Below are 18,647 nucleotides of genomic sequence, written 5' to 3' on the forward strand. Positions count from 1 at the left end.
AGGGGCCCTCTTACGGGGGCCCCTGCAATGCCCATGCCAGTGGCATGGGCACTGCAGGGGCCCCCAGGGGCCCCGCGACCCCCCCTACCGCCATCCGGATCCCGGCGGTCGGACCGCCGGGATCTGGATGGCGGTAGGGGGGGGTCGGAATCCCCGCGGCGGTGCAGCAAGCTGCGCCGCCGTGGAGGATTCAATGGGGCGGCGGTACACTGGCGGGAGCCCGCCAGTGGTGCCGGTCCGACCGCGGCTTTACCGCCGCGGTCGGAATCCCCATTGGAGCACCGCCGGCCTGTCGGCGGTGCTCCCGCGGTCCTCCGCCCTGGCGGTCTTTGACCGCCAGGGTCAGAATGAGGGCCTAAGACTCTTATTCCTTTTTAAAATTCATATCTTGACTTGTGTATGTTGCATTTTTGTTGTTTTGGTCTTGTTTGATTTAGATAAATATTTACTATTTTTCTAAACTGGTGTGGTGTCCATTTGGTAGTGTTGATACTAATACTTTACACATTGCTCCTGAAGTTAAGCCTGCCTGCTCGTGTCAAGCTACCTAGGTGGTGGGCAGGGGTTAACTGAGGGATCCTTGCTTGTACAGGGGGTAACGTGACTGCCAACCAAAGACCCCATTTCTAACAGTAATCAGAACAAGGCATTTTTTCTTTTGTAGGATGCTTTTCTGTAGTATAGAACGTGCATATTTTTTTAATAAAATAACTTCGAATCATCATTCAGCCTAGCCAATACTAAACTTAACTCCATTTCTTTGGTTTGATCCATGCCACCTTTAAACATGTTCATTCTGTGCCAGTGACTGGCTTCTCGTACCAGACAGTTGGCTTTATTGACGAATCTATTGGTCAGTTTCTGTTGCAGCTATTTCCTCTAGGCAAATGTTTTCGTGTGGCATTTTCTAAAATGACAGAAACACAGGATGCTGAATTGTGCGCTTCGCTGCAGAATGGATTTTTCAAGAGGGTCCACTTTCCCAAGGCTGCCAAACTATAAACAAATGCAAAATAGATATAAATAGGTTTTAGGTTTTATAAAAGTGGCATGGGTTACAAATGTGCCTGATGAGGTTAAGCTCTCATGACAAAGTTATCAACTGTCTCAAACAATGATCGTTTAATGTGTACATTTGCAACCTTATTAGACATTTTCATGAAGTGGGAGGTGGCAGTGGTATGTGGTGCCATCAGTGTGATGTGAGTGCAACTGCAGTAGGACAAGTGTGTATGGTTCTGGTCAGGCTAAGCACATTGTCATAAAAACTCACTCTCTGCAATCAGAGCATGGGACTGATTTAAGAGCCCCTAGCGTCTCCTTGCACCACATTAGCATTATTGTTTTGATGCTAATGTGGCCCAACATGCCTAAAATCACTGCTTCAAATTTACAAAGTGGCTCAATGCATGCATTGCACTGCTTTGTAGCCCTTTGCGCTACATTATGCCTGCGCCAGGCATAATGTATGGAAAGGGGGGTGTTCCCATGTTAGGGGGGCCAAACAAATGGCACAAAAAAATTAAAAGATTTCTTTGTGTCATTTATTTCAGCACTTTTAACACCTGTTCAGAGCAGGCGTTAACAGGAGGCATGCCATTGTTTTCAATGGGCCTCAATGGACTTTGTAGGATTAGCGTCAACATTTTTGGCGCTAATCCTGCAAAGCTCTGAACTAGCATAAAAATGTTGATGCTGGTTCCCCTAACTACCGCCGTGGTGCGCCGTATCCCAGATACGGCGCACACATAGTAGCGTTGGGGGGCCTTTAAGGTGCGCACGAAAAGTGGCAATCAGGGCCCATAAGATTTACAGCTCAGTACCATCTGCATTGGTCAGGTCCTTTGCCCAATTGACCTGCACCTTGTTTCATGAGAGCACATTGGCGGTGTATTCTTAAGAAATTTGGAAACTTTTAATCTTGTGGCCCATTTTCCGTTAATTTAAGCCTGTCGTGACAAACAATACAGAATTATATGTTATAGGTTGACATATAGAAATAGTGGGTAATAAGAGAGATACAATCTCACTTTCCCAAAGCCCTCTGCAAGGTTAAAAATGTGCTGAAAGTCTTGTACTCCTCAAATGTACTCAATATGGAAAACGTTTGGCATGCCCCTTCTGGATTCAGGTTTTGCCAGCTATGGACCAAATGCCACTTTGTGAGACCCCCTCATGATTACTTCGTTTTCATTGTCGAGAGAACAGTCACACTTAAGCCAATGTTAAGTCGATTCATTCTGTTTAACATTTGGCATTAAGTACACTTTTGGAACATTAATTTAACTTTATCCACAGTCAAAAGCTGCACTCTCTATTGTCAGAGAGAACAAGTAAGAAGTCATAGAGGGTGTCGGATGGCTGGGAAGCTCGAGAAATGTGAATAGGGCTATTTCAGCATTGTCCAAGACCAAGGTGTGCCATTCAAAAAAATAATACGTCTCAACATAATACATATTTTCCAAATAAAAGGACATAACGATAACAGTATCTTCACCCAGAAAGAAATCGAACTTAAGTTAAACATTTTCTAAAACAAAAGTCAATTTGGTTGAAAATAGAATAAATTACTTGCCCTAACATCATGACTGCATGCGATCCTAATACTCTGTATTCAGCTTACCTTATCCCAAGACCTCCCATGACACAGTTTCATCCCTACCGTGCAGGCTCTAGGTACAAATGCACAACTTTATTAGTCGCTCATAGTGCCTTTCTTATTTTAAGAGACTTCAGTGTTTGGACATACCTCACTAATATTTCAGCAAATCTTATCAGTACACTATCCTTGTTAAATCTTTCTCAAAAGGTCTCTGCCACCAAACACCAGAATGGTCAGATGCCTTATCTAATGTTCACTCTAGAGGAACTGGTGGTATGTACCGACCTTGTATCCTTGGTCTGATCACTTTTAATATTAATTTTGGATGAGCAGTTCTAAGGAGAAGCTTGATTTGAAGAAAGCTAATAGAAGAACCACACGGCACATCCATGGTAAATCCATGAGTGCAATTATCAGGTTAGAATTTCATGGAAATCTTAGGAATAACTGTACTTCTCAATTGGAGAGGGTCCACTAAATACGAGCTATAAAAAATATTCAAAGTTACTTCTGCTCTAGATATTCTTTTCACAGCATAGACAGCCTCATCCTTCTGCTTCTTGGAGCAATGCTTTATTATGAGAAGCAAAAATTATCTGTAAAATGTTAGAAAGGGTTTGGTGAATTGATTGTTACTTGGGTGTTAGAAATAAGCTTAAACTGGCGCTTAAATCTTGTAAAAAGCTGGTATATTCTGCTAGGGCTAATTTCTTTGCCATTAGGATCTTAGGAACCCGTGACAGTTCTAAGGAGATTTTTTCAGTTGTACATTCCTCACCTTCTCGTTGAAGCTCTACGGAGAATTTTAGGCATACATACAGATTGTGTAATGAATTGTCCAACTTGCTTAAGGAAAAAATCCTTACAATTTGTGAGAACTTGGCAATTCCTTGTTTTGTGACTAGAGCGACAGATTCTGATGGAGCATCCACTTTGTTTTATGAGCCTGAGATGCCCATGCTCCATAGGTTCAAACTGTTCCCTTCTGAGGAGTTTATGAATATAGCTTATTTTGTCACATTAGTCTCAGCTCTGGACCATATTCCTCCAGCAGTTTGGAAGGGGGTAGCGATCTGTTGAGCTAGACCTCTTGCCAGATTAATGGAAAAAAGCTGTGATGTTCCAGTGCTGAAGAAGACTAATGCTCACTCTACCTCCCTGAGAAAAATTTGCTTTTTATTGCTTCTGCCGCTTACTGTAAAAATCTGAGACAAGTTCATTAATAGGCAGGGCTCTAGGTTTGTGTAAATGCATAACATATTAGACCCAGTGCTATCCAGTTTCTGCCCAGTTCATGGCACGGAACCTGCCCTGGTATCTATTTTAGATGACCCTTGACTGTAGGTAGACAATGACCATTTGCTAGCATTAATGGTGTTAGATTCCAAGCCCAGCTCTCCCCGTGCTCCTGGATCGCTCTTGGGCCTCTCTTCTCCTTATTTTTTCCCCTGTTTTTTTGAGTGCCTTGCCCTTGTTTTTCCTGCATTCTGATTGCTTTCTCCTTGCTTTTCCTTCATTTTTTGTGTGCTCTCACCTTGCTTTTCACTCATTTTCACTGCTTTCTCCTTGCTTTCCCCCAATTTTGTGTGTCCTCTCCATGCCTTTACCTCGTTTTCTCTGCTTTCTCCCTACTTTTCCCCCTGTTTTGTGTGCCTTCTCCTTGCTTTTACCTCGTTCTCACTGTTTTCTGCCTACTTTTCCCCGTGTTTTTTGTGTGCCTTCTCCTTGCGTTTCCCTCGGTTTCAGTGTTCTCTTTGCTTTACCCTTTTTTTTATGTGCCTTCTCCTTGCTTTTCCCTTGTTTTCACTCATTTTTCCCTCATTGCTACTTGCTACCCGTTATTTCCCACCTTTTGCCTAGCCGCATCCCAACGCCTCCCAGCATCCTCCCTCCTCCCATGACCTACTTAATTAAGCCAATAGCCCCACCCCATTGAGCGGGTCCCAGGCCCAGCTCTCCCCATGCTTCTGCTTTAATCTTACTCATGTCTTGCTTTTTCCCCCATTTTTGAGTGCCTTCTAACTCAACCCTTGTTCTCACTGCTTTCTTCTTGATTTTCTCCCCATTTTTGTGTGCCCTCTCCTTGGGTGTCCCTCATTTCACTGCCTTCTCTTTGCTCCCACTCCCATTTTTGTGTGCCTTCTCCTTACTTTTCCCTCCTTTGTCACTGCTTTCTCCTTACTATTCCCCTGTTTTTTGTGCACCTTCTCCTTGCTTTTCCCTCATTCTCTCTACTTTCTCCTTGCTTTTCCCTCATTTTTTTGTGTGCCTTCTTTTGCATTTCCCTCGTTCTCACTGATTTCTCCTTGCTTTTTCCCATGTTTTCTGTATGCCTTTTCTGTGCTTTTCCCTCATTCTCTCTGCTTTCTTCTTGTTTTTTCCCCTGTTTTTTTGTGTTCGTTGTTCTTAGTTTTTCCTAGTTTCACTGATTTCTTCTTGCTTTGTCCCCCGTTTTTTGTGTGCCCTCTTCTTGCTTTTCCCTCTTTCTCACCGCTTTCTCCTTGCTTTCCCCATTTTATGTGTGCCCTACCTTGCTTTTCCCTTGTTTTCACTGCTTTCTCCCTAGGTTTTCCCCCATTTTTTGTGTACTTTCTCTTTACTTTTCCCTAGTTTTCACTGCTTTTTCAGGAAACTGCAAGCGCCTGAAAACCCTGTCATATGATTAGCCATTCTTTACCAATCCCAGTTGATTGAGTGAGTTCTGTCTGCCGTCTTCAATTCAGTGTCCAATTACAGGTTGCTCCTAAGATTGGCAGAAATTTGTAACCTAACTTTTCAATAACCCATTTCTTACATGGAAATTAGATGTCAGGCTGTTCATTTACACCCATTTCATTCTGGTTTAAGGTGTTGCAGCAGGGCATTCTGGAGGGCTCCTCGATGAGCCGTATTCTTTTTTCTATATACATACACATTTTGGCCCAGTTGATACAATGATTTCAGGTTCATTTTAGGAAAAATGCTGATGACAGCCATATTCTAATATCTATTGACAACAAAGTACCAAACACCTTTGCCATCTTTCATGACTGCATGGTAGCTGTTGCCTCCTGGCTGTCACATTACTTCCTGAAATTGAATGCAGATCAGACAAGTGCTGTTTTATTCTAGGCGCAGCCTATCCTCTGCCATCACTAAGAATTACTGGCCAGCCTCATTAGGCTCTCTTCCCACTGCAGCGGATGTGGTGCATGATCTATGTTTCTAGCTGTGCCGTAGCAGCCAGGCGAGCCATCTATCCGCAACCTCCTTATTTCTCTTACAAGTATTGCCCAAAATCATACCTTTCCTACCCTCACCTGCACAACCATGGGTGTTTCAGGAAATTATTCTTACACTTGCACTACTATAACTTTGTGTTCCTCTGTTTACAGGTGTGGCGGCTGAAAAGTCTACAGCAATTTCAGAATTCTGCTACTAACTAGCCTTAGAGTGGTCACACCCAACATCTGCGTCTGAAGCTCTTAACTGTCTTCATTGGTTACTGATTGCTAAAATAATTAGTATCAAGTCCCCGTACTGGGTAAATAGAGTCCTTTGTGGAATTGGACCTAGTTATTGCCACCAAACGTTTATTCACTAAACTCCTGCTCAAAAGTTGTGTTCTTCCGATGCTCATCTAGCTTTTGTGCCTAAATTTCAGCAGGTGAATATAGGGGGCAGATTATTCACCATCAAATCTGCTTTTCTCTGGACCGCATTCCATTCTGCATAAGATGCAAGATTTACTTTCATTAGCCTTGAAAATATGACTTTATACACAATAGGAACCCATATATTTCCATTCAATTCTGAAGTTGCAACTAGCTTTTACTTAAGTGCCAGAATACCTGTATGGTCACAGTGCGAATCCATAAGTCAGTATAACATTACCTAACATAGTGTAATGTAATGAAGCGTAATGTGACGTGACAAGACATGACAACATGACACAAAAACATGACAGACCATCATGACATGACATAACAGCACGACATGACCCTGTGCCTAGTGAGGATGCAACCTTCAGTCGTACCTGGCAGGTTGTAGTTCCAGTTCCAGTTGACTGGCCCTGAAAGTACCCTCCCCTTACTAATTGCTCTGTACAGAAAGCCAGTGTTTCAGCAATACCCTCCACCAACCCACCCTTTTCCTCAAAATCAAGTGAGCACAGATTTTATCCATTGGGCTGTAATTTTCCGAGGCTGTGCTTATTAAGCCCTGATTGAACAACTTGGATTTGTGGCCAAATACAGTCATCACGTATACCCAAAGTCTGTAGTTGTATGATTTCATTGGAGGCCCAAAAAGGCAGAAGACAGGTTTGTAACTCTTCCACTAACTTAGCTCTAGAATCATATTTGCGAACCCCCTTACAACTGACCACCAGGCATAATATGTAATATATATGAGATTGTTTCAAATACCACAAACAAATGTAGATATACTTGTAAAGTCTGTACTTACCAGTGTTGATGTTGGCCTACATGGCGAAAGGGCGGACAGCCAGCTACTTTAACTTGCATATCTTCTGTTTTGGGACTGAGCAAAATATGTGGTTATGCCTGTTAGTTAGAGCACAAGGAATTGAAAGAATAAAGAAAGCTTCTGAGCAGTTCTTAGAAGGGAACTAATAACCATATCCATTTAAGATTCATGAAATCTTTAGATCATATGTTGTAACTGTTGCAGCTTCTAAAGTGTGTCGAAGTACAGCACATGGAGTGCATTTGCTACAAGGTGGGGGGCAAGGATGAATGCTATCCAACGTAAATGAAAAAGTGGGAAATAATCCCATCAATGAACATTTGATGGCTTGTCTGTGGGCTCTGATTAATGCATTTTTAGATTGTGTATGCATGTATAATGTCTCAATTTTAAATTGATCACAATTTTTTTTATATTCCTTCTTGGGAAATAGATAACCAAGCTACCAAAAGACATTCTGACTACCTCCATGCCCTACTCTTCACTGTCTAGCATAATCACTTCCATGACCATGATCCTTATTTTCATTCCAAAATATTTAGGGGCATATTTATACTCTGGTTGCGCCGGAATTGCGTCGTTTTTTTTTACGCAAATCCGACGCAAAACTAACTCCATATTTATACTTTGGCGTTAGACCCGTCTAGTGCCAAAGATCTTGGAGTTTGCGTCATTTTTTAGCGTATACACCTTCCTTGCGTTAATGATATGCAAGGTAGGCGTTCCCGTCTAAAAAATGACTCCGAGGCATGTGCGCCGTATTTATACTCCCGGGCAAAAATGACGCCCGGGAGTGGGCGGGTCAAAAAAACTGACGTCCAGCCGCTTTAGCGTCATTTTTTTGCGCCTGGTCAGGGCAGGCGTTAAGGGACCTGTGGGCTCGGAAGGAGCCCAGAGGTGCCCTCCCATGCCCCCAGGGACACCCCCTGCCACCCTTGCCCACCCCAGGAGGACACCCAAGGATGGAGGGACCCATCCCAGGGAACTTAAGGTAAGTTCAGGTAAGTTTTTTTTTTTTTTTTGTGGCCTGATTTGTGCCCCTCTACATGCCACTATGCCCAATGACCATGCCCAGGGGACAGAAGTCCCCTGGGCATGGCCATTGGGCAAGGGGGCATGACTCCTGTCTTTGCTAAGACAGGAGTCATGTCAATGGAGGGTGGGAGTAAAAACAAAAATGGCGCAAATCGGGATGAGGCAGATTTTTTGCCTCAGACCGACTTGCCCCATTCTTTGACGCCCAAGCTCCATTTTCCCCTACGCCGGCGCTGCCTGGTGTGGGTTATTTCTTTTGACTCACACCAGTCAGCTCCGCCGGCTAACGTCATTCCATAAATAAGGCGCCCGCATGGTGCTTTGGAATGGCGTTAGCCGTCGTTAAATTTTTTTACGCACAACTGCGTTGGCGCAGTTGTGCGCCAAAAAGTATAAATACGGCCCTAAACGTCTAAAATAACAACTAGATTTTCCCTAGTCCTACAACTTCTTTAACCTTTGTTAAGTGTCTGTCAGGTATCTATAAATTGTGAGATCACCTGCAGCTTCCTTTCCTCTCTGCATATGCTTAGTAATGATACGGAGTTTCTAAGAATATAAATTAGCTTTCTTATTACATGTAGATCCCTAGTCACAAAGGGAAATCTATGTTCAGATATCTCTGCGGTTGAAAATGCCTGCTTATGCCTCAAAAGAGATCTCAGCTTGGATGATATCCATCAACTCTAGGTGGAAATATCTACCCAGTGACAAGATTTATGTATCTTCACCTCCTTACATGGGGGGAGGCTCTTAAAGCTAAAATTATGACCTTAAAGGTAGTAGCAGTAACTTTACAACTGGATTTCATATCTATGGCTGTATGCAGACATCACTGCAGCAGATTTGGATGTCTCCACCTCTGTAATGGAAATTTTAGAATGGAAAAGAATAGAGAACAGCATTCACCTAAGAAACACCAAACATTAACCCTGCAAACACATACATTCTGCCCTCTTAGCCTCAGACTTTGTGAATTTGCTACCTGTGTGAGATTCAAGACCTGCTACAGCTACCAGAATGCAGCCAATCCCTCTCAAGAGGAAGACAACGTTTACTGAGGTGAAGACAGTAATTGCAATTACCTTTATTGTTGATCACTACAGGGAACTACATTGTCTACCTTGATTGACCCTCAAGAAAGCAGAAAAGGCGGCCATATAGCTCAGGATGACAAACTCCACCACTGCATCTGGGGTGAAGGTACGCACATGGGGGAGTTAAAAAAAAAATGTCAGAATAAGAGTGGACAGATGAAGGGGATAATTGCAGAATACAGGTGGAAAAGGCTCTTCCTGGAGGAGGAAGTGGATCTTGTCTCCATCACACCTTCTTCGATGAACTCTTCCTCTTCATCATTCACCCTGACATACTGTATGGCCTGACTATTCTTAGGAATCTTATTCTGTTTCAGACCATTCTGCCATTTTGATTTCCCTACACTTATTACCACCTCCCCTGAAATCCAAAAACAAGCGTATGAATTTGGAGATTCTAGAAGATCCTGCTGTAGTCAGCGATCTACATAGTGAATTATCACAATTTATTGTCACCAACAGTACTCTGGGACACTCTGAAATGTTTTTGGGGAAGCAAAATTAGAAAACACATGTCCAGGAAGAACAAACCAATCAAGTCATCCTTAGACCACCTAATGTCAGGAACTAAAATGAAAGAAAAAGAGTACCAGGATAGTAACAATAAATCTATCTTGGTGTCACTAAAACATCTCAAATGCAAATTCAATTAAATGATTAGTAAATGTGTACATTTATGGTTACAATCTCCGAAGGGCAAGAAACTCTTTTACCTAAATAAGGTGAGGAAGTCTTTAGCAGCTTAGCTTAAATGTAATCACAACTCCACCCTTATTCAACAGATCAAAGATTAACTGTAGGAAAGTACCATCTTGATTGGCATGTTACCCCCATTTTTCACTGTTTATATGTTGTTTTAGTTGTATGTGTCACTGGGACCCTGCCAGCCAGGGCCCCAGTGCTCATAAGTGTGCCTGAATGTGTTACCTGTGTTATGACTAACTGTCTCACTGAGGCTCTGCTATCCAGAACCTCAGTGGTTATGCTCTCTCATTTCTTTCAAATTGTCACTAACAGGCTAGTGACCAATTTTACCAATTTACATTGGCTTACTGGAACACCCTTATAATTCCCTAGTATATGGTACTGAGGTACCCAGGGTATTGGGGTTCCAGGAGATCCCTATGGGCTGCAGCATTTCTTTTGCCACCCATACGGAGCTCTGACAATTCTTACACAGGCATGCCACTGCAGCCTGAGTGAAATAACGTCCACGTTATTTCACAGCCATTTTACACTGCACTTAAGTAACTTATAAGTCACCTATATGTCTAACCTTTACCTGGTAAAGGTTGGGTGCTAAGTTACTTAGTGTGTGGGCACCCTGGCACTAGCCAAGGTGCCCCCACATGGTTCAGGGCCAATTCCCCGGACTTTGTGAGTGCGGGGACACCATTACACGCGTGCACTACATATAGGTCACTACCTATATGTAGCTTCACAATGGTAACTCCGAATATGGCCATGTAACCTGTCTATGATCATGGAATTGCCCCCCTCTATGCCATCCTGGCATAGTTGGCACAATCCCATGATCCCAGTGGTCTGTAGCACAGACCCTGGTACTGCCAAACTGCCTTTCCCGGGGTTTCACTGCAGCTGCTGCTGCTGCCAGCCCCTCAGACAGGCTTCTGCCCTCCTGGGGTCCAGCCAGGCCTGGCCCAGGATGGCAGAACAAAGGACTTCCTCTGAGAGAGGGTGTTACAATGGTGTGAAGGCAGGGGAGGAGTAGCCTCCCCCAGCCTCTGGAAATGCTTTCATGGGCACACATGGTGCCCATTTCTGCATAAGCCAGTCTACACCGGTTCAGGGACCCCTTAGCCCTGCTCTGGCGCGAAACTGGACAAAGGAAAGGGGAGTGACCACTCCCCTGTACCTCCCCTGGGAGGTGCCCAGAGCTCCTCCAGTGTGCTCAAGACCTCTGCTATCTTGGAAACAGAGGTGCTGCTGGCACACTGGACTGCTCTGAGTGGCCAGTGCCATCAGGTGACGTCAAAGACTCCTTCTGATAGGCTCCTTCAGGTGTTGCTAGCCTATCTTCTCTCCTAAGTAGCCAAACCCTCTTTTCTGGCTATTTAGGGTCTCTGCTTTGGGGATTTCCTTAGATAACGAATGCAAGAGCTCATCCGAGTTCCTCTGCATCTCTCTCTTCACCTTCTGCCAAGGAATCGACTGCTGACCACGCTGGAAGCCTGCAAAGCTGCAACAAAGTAGCGAAGACGACTACTGCAACTCTGTAACGCTGATCCTGCCGCCTTCTCGACTGTTTTCCTGGTGGTGCATGCTGTGGGGGTAGTCTGCCTCCTCTCTGCACTAGAAGCTCCGAAGAAATCTCCTGTGGGTCGACGGAATCGTCCCCCTGCAACCGCAGGCACCAAAGAACTGCATCACCGGTACCCTGGGTCTCCTCTCAGCACAATGAGCGAGGTCCCTTGAATTCAGAAACTCTGTCCAAGTGACTCCCACAGTCTAGTGACTCTTCAGTCCAAGTTTGGTGGAGGTAAGTGCTTACCTCCCCACGCCAGACTGCATTGCTGGGAACTAAGACTTTTGCAGCTACTCCGGCCTCTGTGCACTTCCGGCGGAAATCCTTTGTGCACAGTCCAGCCTGGGTCCACGGCACTCTAACCTGCATTGCACGACCTCCTAAGTTGTCCTCCGGCGACGTGGGACTCCTTTGTGCAACTTCGGGTGAGCACCATTTCTCTCCACTTCGTAGTGCCTGTTCTGGCACTTCTGCGGGTGCTGCCTGCTTCTGAGAGAGCTCCTTGTCTTGCTCGATGCCCCCTCTGTCCCCAGACGCAATTGGCAATATCCTGGTCCCTCCTGGGCCACAGCAGCATCCAAAAACCCTACCCGCATGATTTGCAGCTAGCAAGGCTTGTTGGCAGTCTTTCTTCAGGAAAGCACTTCTGCACGACTCTCCACGGCGTGGGGAATCCGCCCTCCAAAGGGGAAGTTCCTAGCCCTTGTCGTTCCTGCAGAATCTTCAGCTTCTACTGTCCAGTAGCAGCTTCTTTGCACCCACAGCTGGCATTTCCTGGGCATCTGCCCATCCCCGACTTGCTTGTGACTTTTGGACTTGGTCCCCTTGTTTCACAGGTACCCTCGACTGGAAATCCATCATTGTTGCATTGCTGATTTGTGTCTTTCCTGCAGAATTCCCCTATCACGACTTCTATGTCCTTTGGGGAACTTTAGTGCACTTTGCACTCACTTTTCAGGGTCTTGGGGTGGGCTATTTTTCTAATCCTTACTATTTTCTAATAGTCCCAGCGACCCTCTACAAGGTCACATAGGTTTGGGGTCCATTCGTGGTTCACATTCTACTTTTGGAGTATATGGTTTGTGTTGCCCCTATCCCTATGTGTCTCCATTGCATCCTATTGTAACTATACATTGTTTGCACTGTTTTCTAATACTATTACTGCATATTTTGGTATTGTGTACATATATCTTGTGTATATTTGCTATCCTCATACTGAGGGTACTCACTGAGATACTTTTGGCATATTGTCATAAAAATAAAGTACCTTTATTTTTAGTATATCTGTGTATTGTGTTTTCTTATGATATTGTGCATATGACACTAGTGGTACTGTAGGAGCTTCACTCGTCTCCTAGTTCAGCCTAAGCTGCTCTGCTAAGCTACGATTATCTATCAGCCTATGCTGCTAGACACCCTATACACTAATAAGGGATAACTGTGCCTGGTGCAAGGTGTAAGTACCCCTTGGTACTCACTACAAGCCAGTCCAGCCTCCTACATTAACATATCAAGTTACAAACCATACAGACATGATACTTAAAGTATTCAAATGCTTCTATGCCAATTTGTATACACTCTCTATTAAAACCCCCCTCAGCGAATGCTCCGATTTCCTAAACTCTGTCTCACTCAAACAAATTAATGAACATGACCAAGTTTCCTTCTCTAAACCAATTTCAAGAGAGGAGATTTCTCAGTCTATTAAAAGTATCCCATCGGGTAAAGCTCCAGGCCCAGATGGCTTCCCAATTGAATTTTATAAAACATTTACACCCTCAAACACTAGAATCAACCCTCTCCCACTTCGTATCCTCTGTGTCAGTTTCAGGCACTGCCTCTGAAGTGCTTATTGTAGTCATACCGAAGGGGGGGGAAGACCACTCCGACCCCAAAAATGATAGACCCATCTCACTCATCAACATGGAAGCAAAAATATATGCAAAAAATCTTGCAAACTGCCTTGCTTCTCTGATTCCTAAACTGGTTCATTCCACACAATCCAGCTTTATTAAAGGTCACCTAGCCGGTGATCATTTTCAACTTTTTTCTCACGTCATTGAAAAGGCATCCAGCACTTTCTAACCCCACCACCCCTAGCTGCTGCCACAGCCTTTGACATTGAGAAAGCATTTGATAAGGTTTTGTGGCCTTATCTTAAAGCCGCCCTCCTAAAATACAAATTCAGAAATGAGCTTGTCACAATGGCGATGGCTGTCTACTCAAACCCCACAGCCAGAATTTGAATCAATGAAATACTATCCCAACCATTCTCTCTAGAGCAGGGAAAACGTCAAGGTTGTCCTCCATATCCTTTACTGTTCCTACTTGCCATTGGCACTCTTCTCTTGGTGTAAAAGGAATCTACTCTTATTCAAGGAATTCCGCTTAATGATAACGCAAATGCCGCATATGCGGACAACATTCTTATGCTCTCTGAATCTCCAGAACGTCACATTAACTGTATATTGAGTATCATTAAACACGTCTTCTATTTCTCGGGCTACTACCTTAACAGGGAGAAAGCTGAGATTCTCCCCCTGAATGTAAATTACCACCACTTAGTAAATGGCTCCTCAAACTTCCAATGGAAAACAAACATCAAATACCTTGGAATTTGGTTCTATAAATATCTCTCTGATTAATGAAACTAAAACTTTAGGGAAAATAAAGGATCTACTAACTACATAGTCCCCTAAACTTATCTCATGGTGGAGCAGGCTTGAAACCATTAAGATGATGATCTCCACTGGTCATTTTTTATCCAGTATGCTTCCCCTTCGTGTATCAACCGATCTCATTCAACAACTAGATAAAGCTTTTGCCTGCTTTCATTGGGAAAACAAGAAACCTTGGATCAGTCTTAAAAAAGTAAGATCGCTCACTACAACATAGGGATGAAGTTTCCCCAACTGGGACGCTTACCAGACTGCATACTTAGCTGCCCAAGCAGCACAATGGTTTAATGCAGACCCAATGAAAGAACCAGTATGGTTACCATTGGAAGCCTCCACCTGCTCCCCCTTTTCGTTCCTCACCTCCCTGTCGATGTCACACCACCCTTTTGCCCACTCTCAAAAGATTCTGAAAGACACTATAAATGCCATTTTGTCTCTTGCCACAACACTGCCTACCAATGTTCGCTCTACCTTCTCAGTTTCACTCTGATTCAACAAAAAGCTACAACCCCCAACTCAATAACCATGGAACCAACATAGAGCGCCAAAGTAATCCTAACTATTGAGGATCTTTACGACCACTCTGAGCCTCTCACTTTCCTGCTCTGCAACACAAATATGACTGACTAAATATTGATTTTTATGACTTCTAAAAATCAAAGCCAAGATATCTAAATGTATCCCATTGCATCACTCACCCATTCTCCAAAAACTACAATCGATCCTGTTTAATGATCATGCTGTGTCAAAATTCTATAAAATACTCACTCTTACTAAATCCCCGGACCAACACCTTCTGAAACAGTGATGGGCAACATACTTCTTGAACGGTCTCAATGCATCTAACAAGGCATCTTGGTCTATAATTAGCTCAAACCCATTAAAACATAAAATTATCCCTTCATTAACCCAAACCAAACTTTTCACTGCACATTTCTTATACTAGACCTCAGCAAAACTATTTCGCCTTACGCTGAAAGATCTTAACACCTGGTAATGAGGAACATATTTTCTTCTCATACCTTCATCTGCAAGACTACTGCTGAGACATTAGCTCACAACTAAGTACAATTTTTAAGATCACCATCTCTGTCTCATTTCCACTGATTATGCTGGGACCACATTGTGCTTTTCCTCCAATTGGGCTGTCTGACATAGACGTCTCTCTTCTGGACCTCTTACTAATTATCACTATAAATGTGATTTTGATCGACTGGAAAGCTAGCAACAGCATAACACATCACACTTGGTGGACATGGGTAACATATTTAAGAATAACTCATGTTACCCAATCATCTCACGAAGGTTACCCTATGCCCCCCCATGCTTATGGAACACACTCCATAATTTTTTGTTCTGATTCTGTCCCCGAATGGGAAATCCAAAAACAAGATCTCCTATTGTTTGTGTCTCACCATACTAGAATAGCCCTCTTGTCACTTACAACCCCCATAGGTTTACATCATTCTCTCCCCCACTCCTCCTTCCCCCTTCTCTCCCCATGAAAGTCAACTTATATTATCTTTTAAATACAAGCCATAGACCCTAAGCTGAGGCACCCACCTTAACCAATACCTTTACTGCCCATAACAGATATCCCCTGAAGACATGATAGATAATGTGTGATGCCCAGAAACGCTCCCTAAATGATCCCCCCTACTACATCGCACATCTATTCTCACCTTGGGGCTTTTATCTTTCTTCTACCATCACTTGTTGTTGCCTTTTAATCAATGACTGTGTTCCTGGTTAAATCATATGTGTATATGTCTATGAATATTTTTGTCTCCTTGGAACTGATGTAGCCCCCCTTTTCCCACCCGCTATATCCTTTTCCCTTCTTCCTCACTAGCAAAACTACCAATAAAACTAGTTGAGTTTTTTAAAAAATGGAATCCCATTCTCAGGCTAGGTAGCAAACTAAGTACCTTTATTCCACTACTAGGTTTCTAATGCAAATTTATGTCACACTCAACACCCTCCTCAAGGATAGCTAAACATCTTGAAATTTTCACTCATCCACAGCAAAAACCACCCCCTTCATATTTTCTTATGATAACATTTATCTTCTTGTTCTCCTTGTTTTGATATCTTCTCCATTTCAAGTGTGTTGATAGCAACTGCATGATAAGGAGTACTATGTACTGTGTCAGGGCGACAAACAGGTCCCCTGTCTAAATGCATCCTATCCACAAACACCGGTATGTGAAACTGATAACTATGACAGGATAATACTCTAAAGTTCTGTATGTCTTGGTTTGTCATATCTTAACGCTCATACTAATGTATCTTTAGTATACTAACTGAGATAAAATCCAATATTAATACACATATATTTTAATTCCAGAGCCATCTATATGCTCATCCAATTGATGCAAAATTATTTTTTTAAGGTCTTTATGTTGTCTGCTCATACACCAAATGCCACCGCCTCCTTTTCTTTTTCAACCAATGTGCCGGCATGTGGACAATAGTCAGATGGCAGCTACGAGTAAGTCTTCAGAAAAACCCTTTGAAATGTGTATAACCATATTTCTCTCTCCATAAGTGCCTGGATAATTAATATATTCTTCCTGAAATGTTTGGTTGTATCAATTGACAAATGTAGTGCAGGAACTGATATGTCTATTCTTTCTGTCCTCGTGTCACTAAATACATGCTTCCGCTGTTCAGATCTGTAACTATAAATCCCTTATCAACATCTCTACCCACCCATGGACCCACTAAATACATTTGGTGACCTGAATTTTCATATGTATTACTTTTCACATTGTCAGTACGTGCTCACAAATAACACATTTATCCCACAAGCTTTGATCCAGGAGATGTTTATGTTCTTGTTTTGCCATGTGCATCATCATCATCTCTCTACACACTGATACTGTCTACACTTATTGTATACCATTGTATATGTGTATCTTCACAGTCTCTATGATCCAGTGGCATTTTCACTATGTCCTACCCTTCAGACCTCAGGGGTTCATTCTGTAGGCATCAATTTAGCCCTCTACCATCCATTGGTTAGGTAAGTCAATCACATCATTATTTGTCCTACAATACACTGCAGCTATTTCTTATTTATTTTTGGCATTTCTCAGTTCTATAAATTGTAACTTCAAATTATTACTTATAAATGTAACTACAAATGTTAACTTCCTTGAGAGCATTAGTTAAAAAGTATCACAATTACTCCTAATCATGCCAACCGTAATCTGAATGTTTGCTTTAATATGCTCACCAGTTGCTGGATTTAGGGACACAAGTCTGCTAACTTCTTTCAAGGTGTAGTCACTGGTCCTCAAGGGACCTCCCACAAAGGAACACTGTTACTAGAATCGGTAATATTGTCTTGTCTTTTCCCATAAAATTATGAATTCTTACTATTAACAATATTACATTGCACAATGCATTGATGAAAAGTTGTCATATATAGTTCACAAAAAATATGAAATACGTCTTAATTAGAAAACTGTGCATGTTCTAATATCATAGTTACCTATTTTATTTCCCTTTCCACTAGCTGCTGGGGGAAAGGGTCTGATGATGATGGTTTAATATGCACAAGTGGAAAATAAAATGCAGTCCTGGAGTCCTGATTAAAACCCTATTCTCCAATCTGCCATGCCTCTGGCCTTCACAGCTCAAGAGGAGAGGAAGGAGAGACAGAATGTTGGTCCATCCAGAAAAACCTTTCCTTAAAGACTTTAAAGTCTTCAAGTTGTCTCCCTCTTGGCAACTTCTATGGACTGCAGATCCCCAGCCAGCAGCTATTAATACGCTGATGACTGTGCTAGCCACAGAGGACACCTCTGAACCCACCACTCATCTTATGTAACCCCAGTTGACTCTCCTCCTCCAACCTCTAACAGAGATGCAACAACAATCTTGTATTTATCTTCTGAGGAATTAGGAACCCTTGGAGGGCATGGACTCCTTACCCATTCAATAAAGTTCCTCCAACAGCCTCCCAGATGTACACTATGAACTCTAACTGGCAAATGTCACTGACATTTGTTTTATAAACTTTAATTTTTAATGTATTTCAACACCTGTCTACAATGTCACATTAACATTTTTCAATTCATTTCAGTTTTATTTTTAATGAAAGTGAAGATCATATTACCATATATAATTATAGCTTATGTTTAACATTTGTTTTTTTCCACAGAATTGTTTTTTTATCATATTCAGTCAACACCCCAACTGTGCACATCCTTTGGCCATGCATGTAGGGGGAGGAGAGTCAACCAAGGCCTACCCCCCCATGGATAGCCTACGCACAGCAGCCTGTCTTCTGTGCTCACCATGCTGCCCTGCCCTGAATAGTTAACTTGCTGCCCCTGACCTGTTCTTCCTTCTATTCATGATCAGTTTACTGGCTCTGCATATGCCTTCTTGCAGTCTGTGGTCAACTTGCTCCCCCAGCCACCCTCCCGCCTGTCCTGCTTTTCCAGAGCATGCCCCCACACCTCTGCACTCTGTAGTCCATTGTGATGCACATG

The sequence above is a fragment of the Pleurodeles waltl genome, chromosome 5 (assembly GCF_031143425.1).
Source record: "Pleurodeles waltl isolate 20211129_DDA chromosome 5, aPleWal1.hap1.20221129, whole genome shotgun sequence".
In the NCBI taxonomy this organism is placed as follows: Eukaryota; Metazoa; Chordata; class Amphibia; order Caudata; family Salamandridae; genus Pleurodeles; species Pleurodeles waltl.